This window comes from Seriola lalandi, unplaced genomic scaffold, assembly GCF_002814215.2.
Source record: "Seriola lalandi dorsalis isolate HSWRI2012SDOR001 ecotype SW California unplaced genomic scaffold, Sedor1 jcf7180002054966, whole genome shotgun sequence".
Lineage (NCBI taxonomy): Eukaryota > Metazoa > Chordata > Actinopteri > Carangiformes > Carangidae > Seriola > Seriola lalandi.
The window spans coordinates 1,366,475-1,378,523 of NW_019525517.1; positions in this window are offsets into that span (position 1 = coordinate 1,366,475).

Consider the following 12,049-nt stretch of genomic DNA (forward strand, 5'->3'; position numbering starts at 1 on the left):
GGGAGGGGGTTTGTGACGCCTGTCTCTCTTCTAAGATAGTCTGCTTTGGCATTGGATGTGAATTGCACCCATGATCTTTCTCTGGCGTCCATGGACTCCTGGTCAAGGACTTCAACCTCATCCCAGTCAATAATGATGCTGTGGTTTTGGTCTGGTGTTCACAGGTGTTGTCTGTTTGCGATGTTAATCACTGCTCCTGTCCATGGTCCATACCGTTTTACCAAAGTAATGTCCTCTGCAGTTGTTGCACATGATATCATACACCAGCTCAGTCCAGTGTACCAGCGGGGGATTAATCTTAAGGTGGCAACCACCATGGCTGAATGTTGAAGCCACTGCAAATCACAATTCTAACCATAATGAAGTCACGACTCATATCTGAAAATATGACGTCTAATTATAAACAGATTAGTATTCAGTAACTAATGTCACTTCTTGTCACATAGCTAATAGAACAGTAATTTCTAAGAAGTGATGTGGGGGCATGTTTGCATGATTGACAGGTGTCTCAGACTATCACACTCAGCTGAGTTGTTTACCCCCAACCGCAGCTTCAGCCAGTATTTGGATTATTTCGGTAGCCCCAGCATCTGACAATGATAGTGAGAACAGACGAACCCAAATCCAACCTTCAAAACATTTAAACCTCAAAAATGTCAAAACTTCAAAACATTTCTCTACTGTCTGTGGCCGAAACCTTTTTTTTTTTTTTTTTTTGGCACTCTCTGCCCTCCGTCTGATGTCTCTGATGACAAGAGACCTAAGGCTGGAGATCAGGCGGCAGGTCAGTATACAGATTTATCCACACAAACCAAGCCCATGGCATGAAATGAAACTCAACACAAATGCTTGAATGAGAATACTTTCCTTCTGGTCAGCATCATTTTACGGTCATTATACAGCCAGTACAACCGTGTCTGGAGAGGAATTCACTCGACTAAATCATACAGATTAACCCATTTGGCCATTTTCTGCTTAAGGAAAGCAATTTGCGACCCCCCTTGCTGACAGTGGGTAGGAATTGAATGACCTAAGCTGTTCCATCATCAGTAACAACATGATCAGCAGCTAAGTTGAGCTCCACCAGGGAGCATAAAACCTGCTGATGAGGCCATAGGGCCTAATCATCTGTTTCAGTGCAGGAGAAAACTGATTACAGTGAATATTGAATGTGCCATGCTTTTGAATGAGGACTATTTCATAGTATATAAAGATTACAGAGGATGTAGAGTTGATTTTCATGTCTGTATCTTCTCTCCCTCATGCCCATGGACACGTAGGGAGATAATCTTGAGATGTGTTGGCTTGCCAGCAAAGTGGTAGGATAATCTTACAAGCCACCCAGGAGAAGGCCTTAGGTTTTTCATGTGTATTATCCGAGTCAGATTACGCAAGCGCATCTATTTTTGTGTTTCTGCTGAAAGGGTAACTAACTGAAATGGTTCTCCTGCTGCACATTGCTTTAAAAGGGGCATGTGTTATGTGCTCTAAACAATGCTACAGGAGCGTGAGTGATCATTGGGTAGACAATGTACAGTGTATCTCCCATGAGACATTTCAAAGCTGTATTGCTTTTGTGTTTGTGCAGGTTGCAGCTGTCTCAATACCTTCCCAGAGCTCAAACATCAGTCCTAATGCGTTCCACACAAACCTCTGGTACTTTTTTATTGCTTTCATCCTTTCTTAGCTGCAGTGGAACGTATTGTGAAAGACCTGTTGTGTTTTACATTACTTAAACACAGAGGCGAGTGGGACATTTTATTACCAGTGTACCAACTGTGGCAAGCTTGTCATATGTCAAGTTCTGGATAAAGATGGAAATGGATAACATTTAATTGCAATGTCATAGTGAGATTAAGGTAAGGTTATTAGTGTGAAGTCCTCTCTGATTCCAGAGAACAGAGAAGATGATAAAACCAGAGGATGTTAAATACAAGGTGTAGAAATTGACTAAAAGCGCAGTGCATCTGCTTTGTCAGACATGAATGGGATGGATGACTGTTTACTGGTCTAGACGAGGCCTTATTGTGTTGGAAGGCAGCCAAACTCACAATTTAATTTGGAGGGTTACATATATTTGGATCAAATTTGTTTCAAATCACGTGGGAAGGAGCATAAATGTCTCCACCAAATTCATGGCAGTCCTTCCAAAAGTCATTCAGCTACTTCAATACAAAACCTCATGCTGGAGCTGGAGGAAAAGTCATTAGAATTCATCATTAGAATAATGAAAGCGAAATTTATCATTTTTCAAATAAAAATGATTGGCTCCACTCAGAGATGAACCTTTACCACATTAACTGCCACCAGCAACTAATTAGAAATGTGGAAGGAGAATAAAAGGAAACTGCAGTTTAATTACTCGATAAGTTCAGTGACTTCTGGGTACTGAAGTTTCACAGTTCACTACCTTGCTCCCTAAAGGTACAAACCTGCCCTTAAATAGAGGGAGTTTGGTTTATAACCTCCAAAGTACATCAAAGAGGGTAATTAATGGGATCAATATGTGCCAAAGTGAGATGTTAGTTTATTTCAGTACTGTGCACACAGATCCCAGCTGTGTACTGCATACAGTTTGAAAGTGAAACAAACAGGTCAGGGCTGCTTTCAGAGGAGCCTCAGCAGCTTTTTCTCTGCTGAATCTCCACAGGCAGGAGGTCAGCTCTGCACCAGGAGGGAATCACTGACATATATCCACCGTCTGTTGACCCATTTAGCCCATCTGTACAGCACAAAAAGGCAAAAAAAAGTACGTCATACTACTGGTATTTGGAGGTGATATAACAGGTCAACAGGTCACAGTTATCAATATAACAGTATGTCCTAGTTACTGTTTCTACTCCCGAGTGGAATTTACTATTTGGACATCATTAAAAAAAGTTGTTCACATATCATCACACTTCAGATCACGCTTGAGCTAAATTTTGGGTCAAATGCCAATGACACTAAAGAGAGATCATGGACGTTTTGGATGGCAACACACCGTTTCGATAGTTTTTAATATATTTTTGCAGCCTGATAATGTTACTGTTATATGAATCTGGTTTTAAAGAGAAGATTTATGAAACCAATAAATATTTACATTATTTATATGATATTTATATGAGACCATTTCTTACAACAAAAACAAAAAACATTCTGTGAATATTACAAAAACATCAAATACTGCATTAAATACAAATGAGCAGGAAATATGTCGCTCTTTCTCTTTTCATGGAATGAAGACAATAGATACCAAATTGTTATCACATACATTTACAGTAAAATATGGCTTTCCCACTGAGTCATCACATAAATATTTCACATAGAGTATCACCTGAACCAATAACAACAAATATTCTTTAATATTTGAAGAGCCAAGACATGAAGCTGACTGGACAGCCATTGAAGCATCATGGCCAGAGGGATGCTCATTTTAACAACAAAGGGAGTATAAGTGGAAATTACATAGTTGCTAATACATAAGAATTGTGGGGAAAAAGTGTTACATAATATGTTCTAACAAGCTAGATGGACCATGGTCAACAAGCAATCCCCCTGTATCCTCACGCTTCCCCACATGAGCTCTCCTCATATATGTCAAAGAAATCAGCATTAGTTAAAAGAGTATGGTAGCTCAGGGATGACGCAAAGCACAGATATCCCTATGTCCTCCGGGACTAATCTTAGTAAGTATATTGTCATAGATAAATGAGTGGAATTTGAAGATATTTAAGTGACTGTATTGCCTTTAGCCCAGATAACAGCGCATGGGTGACCTACTTGCTCTTGGTAGTGCAATAAGTCTAAGTTTATTCGCTTTCACTGAAGGTTCTTTCATTCAAAGGAATTTTATTTTTACACTTTTGACCTATAAATACCCAATCTGACTCCACTACTAAAACAAAAGGGCAGTATTTCTAAAAAGAGGTCAAATCATGCAAAAATGAATGAGCCAGTCAGAAGGTCAAAAAGGTTTTAAACAAATTTGACAAAATTTGCACTAAGTTGAACCTTGTCATCTTCTCCAGGTCGCACTGTTGGGAAACTTTTCAGTTTGACTTGTCTAGCACAGGGCTGCAGCGGGCAACAGCCACTTGCAGCATGTCTGTGTGAATGGGTAAAAGTTACATTGATATGACGGCCAAAACTACAAAAGGTGAACCAAGTTGTCATGAACCAAAGCTATCCCTTACCCTGGTAACACACAGTTTTGGCTCCATTTTTGAACATGACTGAACATTTCCCATTTCACCAAATGTAAATATCCTAGACATGATTGCATCATTATATACTGATGTCCCAAAAATTCACACTACTCTTGTAGTAGACCACACTTGATCTATGTTTCTCATCAGCACTGGGTGATTGAGGTCTTTTCTTTATTTTTTCATCTTTTTGCAGTTGTTGTTCATGGATGATTAAATTGAACATTGAAATCCAGCTTGATATATTTGGTGTATTTGGAAATCTCATCAATTTAAGATCCGTTGGTTTTAACAATGTTGGCTGCACAGAATGAGATTATAATGGCTGGCCCTCTGGCAGATCAGTGAGATTTAAGTTAATACAGAGTTTCAGGATTTCAGGCTTCATAAATGCCGTCATAGAGCACGTTGTGTGCACTGCTTATTCAAACAGAGGTTGTGCTGTGTTGTGTGCTGACCTCTCCAAGTCCTAGATGTATTGGCAGTGTTGCTTTCTTCTCATATTCCTGTTTTTCCTGTTTTGTTTTTCTTCCCTTCCACTGCATTGCAACACCACAACAGGAACTGGCATTTACACTTTGACTGTTCGTGCCCAGTCGTCTTGGCTTTTCTACTTGCCATATTAGTCAGTATGCATCTGCCCCTTCACTAAGCCTTCATAACCTCAGGCAATGCCTCTGGGCTTTGGAACATGTGTAGGGGGAAGGGCAAGCATGTCATGACCGCTTACTCTTCATGCCAACTCCCTCAACCGTTGGTCCGCCTTTAATTATCCTATATGTTCTGTGGTAACAGTAGGCAGTGAGACTCAGCTGTGAGAAGTAAACACATGAGCTGACCTGGAAAAAGAATGCCTTTACTCCAAGGGGCCTGGAGGGTTTTATGGGCACTATATAGGAGAGTGGCTGGCAGGGCTGAAAGCATTGGCAATATCGCACCCATCAGCCCCAGATGTGTTGTTCACCATGAACTGCTGTTTTGAAACTGTGTGCAGAAAATGGGATGCTAGCATTCACATATGAGACAGTAGCTGTGCTGTAGTTTTGCTGTTTGCCAAAGACTTTGCTTTTCTTTTTACTAAATCCAGATATTACAGTACTAAGTGAAGGACTCAGAGGACGCTTAAAGACCTTTGAGCATCCCCATGGTTCTCATTCTCATTAGAGAAGGGATTGAACATTCGCAAGGCTCTGCTTTACAGGGTTATTTCCTACTGCTTCCTCCTCCGAGCGTGCATGGTAATTTAATTAAGTCCACTGACTTTTCTAAAGGGCAACTGCTAGAACCAACACAATTAATAAAATGGGTGACTCCTCTGCTCTTTGTTGCTCTTTGTTCCCCTTTCCTCATTTGAGTGGCTCAGCACAATCCCCTCACAGTCCCTGACTTGATTTGCATTTAGAAAAGTCAAATCTGGCCTCTCTTGTAATTATTCATAAACATTTAATACAAAGTAAATAGCACATGAAGAATTCAGCAAATGGAGTTTTGACAAAAAATCTTTTTTAGGAATTTATACATGTGCAAGTGTAATTTCCATTCACGAGGCAGAACATGGAAGATACACAATTTACACTTCATAGTTGTTATATTTTTGACAATATATGCAATAAAAATCAGTTTTATGTGCTATTTCCTGTGATTGCTCAGCTCTACAGCACAACCTACATTTTTTGGCTCAATCACAAGTGATGGTGTAAATGATAGTGTGTCAGATTGTGGCTTCAGCACATCCGCAGTCCTCAGGGAGTCTACGTATCCTTCTCAAATGTCAGTGTTCAACTGATGATGTTGCTTCCAAAATGGTTGCTTCTCTTTGGGATTTCTCTCTGAACCAGAGTGTTATTAGCAGGCTGGCTGTGGCTCATAGATGGCTCAGGGGTCCCATAGGACAGTTCAAAGTGTAACGAGGTTAATTAGCAAGAATCACGACCTAGACTAAAGAAAAAAATTTATACTTTATATCATGAGCAGTTGTGGGTAATTTATAACTTGTTAATTGAAGACTTTAGACAAAGAACTATATAAGTCAAGCAATATACTTTTACCAGTCTAAAGTGGGGTTGACTGAAATTGGTTTTTCAAAGCCAGTGTTGCTGTATCTTCCAATTTTACCATGTGAAATTTTCCAATCAAGCCCAGATCTGAACCAAATTACAAGCCATTCTTACTGACAAATGTGTATTGCATTCATCATTTATACAATAAATATGCAATTCATCTGTATGATATCCATCATATCCAACATCAGTTATTGCAGGCATTTTCTTTAAACTGGAACAATATGTGAAGGCACATTTGGGATCAACCCATGGCACACAAGGAGAAACTCAAACTGTGATGTACGAGGCCACACTTCAAACTGGACACATGTATGACACTAAAGGCATGGTATAGCTCTTATATGACTCTCCGCCAACACTGAACAGGGGTCCAACTTGCCTGTTATACCAAAAGACATCATTCATACCGTGTAAAGTTAAATTGAGAGCACGACCTGCAAAGGGAAAAAAAAAGATGAAAATCATGGAAATTCCATGAAAATGGATTCAGTTTTTGGCCCAAGATCATTCTGAACGCCAATGTGTATGTGAATCTGTGGTAATAACGAAAAAAGATTTAAATAAGTCCTGCAGACAGTCAGACAGATAAATCAACAACCGCAAAAAATCTGGCCTGCTCATTTATTCAGCATAATCCAGCCAGAAATCCCTGCCCACATGCCACACACACATGCACAAACACACATTTGGTTGAGTCCATAAGGGTGGTTTGAGGATACATTGGTCATGCGGCCACAAGCAGAAGGTCAGCGTGTAGAGGACAGTTCCCCACGGCGGTAAAGAGAAAGGTTTAAAGGTCAAACACAGAAACAAGCTCCCACACAGAGAGAGAGAAAGAAAATAATAGGTGTGTGTGTGGGTGGCTGGATGCTTGTGATCAGTTATTAACACAAATTCAAATGATTTCATCTGTGGTCTTGTGGCTTTGTCAGCATACTTATCCCCCTACTTTTTCTGCCTGCCTGAGTTTATGCACTGCACATGTGTGGCACTGTTGACACATGCGAGACATGTTGAGAGGATTATTGGTCTCTCAGCCTCACAGTATACCAACATCTGTTTTCCATTGCATGTCTTGAATTATGTATCTCCTTACCTGCTTTTAGCATACAGTCAAATGCCCCGCCTCACAGACTTACAGTACATATGGTGCTTTCATGTATTTCTGTACATCATTGTTTTTTTAATGTCGTAGTGCATGGGGAGGTCACTTGAATTTTGAATTTCAATTCATTATTTAAAATTACAGCAGTCATCAGCCGGCTTGTATGAGGTTAATTTTAAATCTACAGGGTTAGTTGAAAAAATTCCTGTTAATAAATGAGAATATTCAACCTAATGATTATTTTTATAATTATGTAATTGTGATTTATTGTACAACAGCCCTTCTTCATTTTCAAATGCACTGAGCAGTCGACCATTTGTTTCTGTAGTAAGTCAAAGAACCCAAGGTGCTCTGTTATACCATGGCATAAAATAGCATTTCTATATTTGTTTTATCACTCTCCTCTAAATTCCCAATTGAGATCATGTTGAGAGCTTTTCAAATAAAAAGGAAACCACAGCATCCACTTCCCTACATGTATATTTCATGCTCTCTGATTCTTGTACTGTATTTCTACATCTGTATAAGTCTATATTTTTACTTTTACCAAGCAGGTCCTCAGAACAATGCAGCCTTTGGCTCTTAGGAAGCATTAAGGTCTGTCAGATGAATCGGAAAAATCACGCTTCGAGAGGGAATGAAAGGCTCTCAAAAGCCACATGAAATCTTAAACACTTCAGCACTTTTTTTCTCTCTCTCTTTTTATTTGGCGAGCGGCGCTAGCACTGTACAAACTTAAAGGTTTCTCTCAGTGGGTGCTTGACTTGTTTTCTGATCAGGCAAGAAGTGTTGACTGTCAACAAGGAGTAACCCAGATGTGTGAACAGAATTTATAAAGTGAGGGTTTGTCTTCTTTTTGTTGAGCTTGAAAGGGGTTTGGTCTTGCTTTTATCACTGAGAAAGTGTGAACCCAGTAAGTCCTTGGTTTCATGAATAAAACAGATATCAAAGCACATTCAGTCACATTGATTCCTTAAAGAAATATAATTTGAAGTTTTTTTTTCTTTTAAAAGGTACTTTAAGTAGATTCAGGGATAAGTCTACTCATGTGCAAACCTTGCACTTACAGAGATAAAAATCTAATTTCAGTGTCATACTATTCTCTAACCCAAATTTCTGCCAAACCTCACTCCTGTGCTTGAAAATATGAAGTTGGGTTGGTCAATGTCTTTATTTCATACTTTATTTCAAGATGGTTAATTTTCTTTGATTCTGACCTCATTGTTTAAGCTTAGTGCATTGCAATTTGGTTCATAAGAACATGTTGCTTAAAAGAGTTGCCCCAAGTGGATTTTGTAAAAAAGATTAGCAAAAGCAGAATTTGGTGTTGACACCTTTCAAATTACACAGTCATCTGATCCATCGTTAATATAAGAATACTGATTAGTGCACCTTTTAAAGCTAGTTTGATGTTTTCTTTTCCAACACGGTTAACTGCTTTCACCTGCTTTGTTCTCAGCAAAATAAACTTACACCTTAAGAGTTGCACAGTGACACTGTTGCAAACATGCTTTTCTTAAACTCTGGATTTACAACATCAGCTTTAAACAGCTGAATTCTAAATCCTTCGAAATACCTAAAATATCTTTAAAATACGACCGACAGGTCGTTCAAAGGGCAATTTATGCAAACCTGTCCTAAAATGAGTTCCACTGCAAAGTTTTCTGAAAATTGTTTTGCAAGTGTTGATTTAATGAGCTTATATCTTGTACCGTTGCCCTCAATATGGAAAGTCCTGTCAGATTGTGCACCGTGAACATGTTACATTTTCTCCAGGGATGAAAGGTGTGTGCAGTAGTACGATAGTCTGACACACAAATACAAGGGCATGTTTGGATGTGTACATGCCACAGGACAGAGGCGGGCAGACGTGGCCTGTTTGAAGTAAAATGCACAACTGAAGTAAATGTGGATTTGATGTTGAGATCTGTTTGTAAAGAGGCAAAACATCTGTTTGCTACACTAACCAGCAAAATAGCATGAGCCTCTGCTTCTCTGAAGCATGTGGACCCACAGCACAAAGAATGTCTTGCAATTTTTTTTCTGAAACACTGGAAACCAGTATTTGAACAACTGAAAGGTCAAATCTTTCAGTGAAGTCTTCTCTCACATCAGATTTTTATCCTTGTGAGGTCTTAATCCTCTCTTTGGGAGTGATCCTAATATAGGATTGAGATTTTTGGTTCTTTGGGCTAGACCTGAACACACACACACACACCACCTTTAGTCACTTTTTCCACTGTATTTCCAGGAGCCTGTGGCTATCTTAGGCAATGTCGAAAGCCAAAAAATCTTCATGTGCTCCAACTTTCCAGTAGTCGTCTTCTTCTTCTTCATATGGAGAGTCTTAAACCTTCAGATGTCAGTTTTTGACATCAGATGTCTTTTATTACAGTATCTCTTACTCATAAAGCTCATGAATCCAGAGGACACATTGACTGGTACATTTTGAAGAGGTGGCATGGAAATTAACATTGTGGCATGGCCAGTGTATGAAGGAAATGGCTTTAAATTTGAAGACATGACGGTCTTTCCATGTAGCATCATCATCAGGTCAGAAATGTTATTTGTCTAGTGCTTTGTTTTATGGCCAACTATCAAAAAAAGCTAATGACATTTGGACTTTGTCTTTAGTGTTAATTACTAAGTGTTAACATGCTAACACACTAAACCTACACGGTTAAATAGGTGAACATAATTCCTGTTTAACATCAGCACATTAACTTGTTTGCTCTGTTGGCATGCAGATATGCCACCTTCTATTACAAGAAGAAAGGGACGGGCGCCCCCCTAACATGCTAGCATGGCTGTAGATGCTTTGTCTTGTTTCTTCAAGCCTGACAAAATGTTGATACTGCAAAATTGTTGTCATGCATACAGTACTGTCACTTAACTGTGTTCTGATATGTTGTATCAGAGCTCAGCATAAGCAGCAAAATATGTTGTGTAGTCAGCTTCATGAAGCATGATTTAGAAAAGAGGAAAACTTTCACTGTAATTCTATCTGAGGTGTTTTTTTTTCAGCATGTATAATTTTGTTAAGTAAAAGCTTGAACTATCACAGAAATGTGCACAAAATTGTAGACTCTGTGGGAGTCCACAAATACAGTTTCTCATTTTTTGTTACTACTTTAATGTGATGCAGAATGACACAGCAAACTGAGGTCTTGGGAAAAAAGCACATTGGACTGAAATTGATGGCAGATGTGATTTGAATTCGGTGGGTTTACCCTCTAGGACTCCAACCATAATGATCACTTCAGATTTCCATCAGCAATTGACAAACTGAATGTTTGACATATTCAAAGCTACAGCATCATATCATCGTGGTCACGGTGAAAACAATAAGACGGTTGCTCTCTGTCAGGGATATGGAAAGGACAGGATGCTGATGCAGTCGTTTCTGACTTGGTGAAAGACCACAGATGTGGACCGACACACCCTGCTCAAACCACACACTGGATATTTCCACTCACTGCAGACATGAAGAATTTTAACTGGACTACTTCTGGCAAAATAGAGAAACTAGGGGAGTATGATTTTTATTTAACATTGATCTTACAAATTTTGCTTTGATGTATATGGGGAATAAATAATGCAGCAGTGTTCGAGTATTGCTCTTCAAGTATTACAAGCTGGCTTTTTCTGAAAGCAACTTGCTGTAGCAAACGTCTGTGCTACAGCAAGACAACATATTTCAATCAGCTCTGCTTTCCTGCCATCCATTCAAGGATGAAATGTTGTGTTAGGGAATGGCAAAGAACTGTTTAAAACTCCCGTGTGACTATAAACACGTCGTTCTCCATCAGCCTTGAACATACCTTTTAACTCCTTTTTGGCTGCTTAATTCAGGTACAATTACAGTCAACAACCTTTTAGATCTTCTATCATAAGCCACACAGTTTTCTTCTTTTAAGCTGTGAAAAAGAAAATGAGGTGTAACATTAGGTTTTTCTTGAAAATGAAGGTTAGATCAAGCCACATGTTGTATTGGATCATGACTTTAAAGCCCTTTGACCTGAATTTATAGGATATACTGTATATTCTGCCTCTGTGCTGCTGAAATGCACAAGTCCTCTGGCCCCTCTGCTCACTCCGACTACAGTCTTGTCTTGATTAAGAGAAAGCTGTCCACATAAATTGTAATTTTAATGGGGCTCTGCAAAGCATTTTAATGTCAAGACATTAATTCTAAGACATTTATAAAATTGCTGTAAAAAATAACAACCTCGTTTAGGAGATCAGCAGTGATTAGTCTTCTAGCTGAAACTGTCTGGGTTCAATTATTGCCTAAAAGAAGATTGTTATTTTACAACAGAGATGAAAGACAACTTGATTTCAGTTGCACTGCTCTAACAGTAAGCAGTAAAGTTTGACCAGAAGGTGGCACCAGAGAAAACTGCATGTTTTACCCTAAATCCCATAGGTTTATTCTCTGTACAGTGGCCAATTTAGGACATCTCTGATCAAATCTGCCTTCTCAGACCTCAGACTTCACTCACCTTTGTCAAAGTTTTAATTGTCAGATTGTGACAGGATACTAAGGAACCCTGACCTGCATAGAAGCACAACTTTCACTTTTGCTACATGTTGGGCACACCTCCCGCATTGGCACCAAAGGCTGTCATTGGATGGAAACTAGACCTAATAATTGTGACCTGTTGTTGGCGCTAGTTTCAAAGTCAACGGATCAT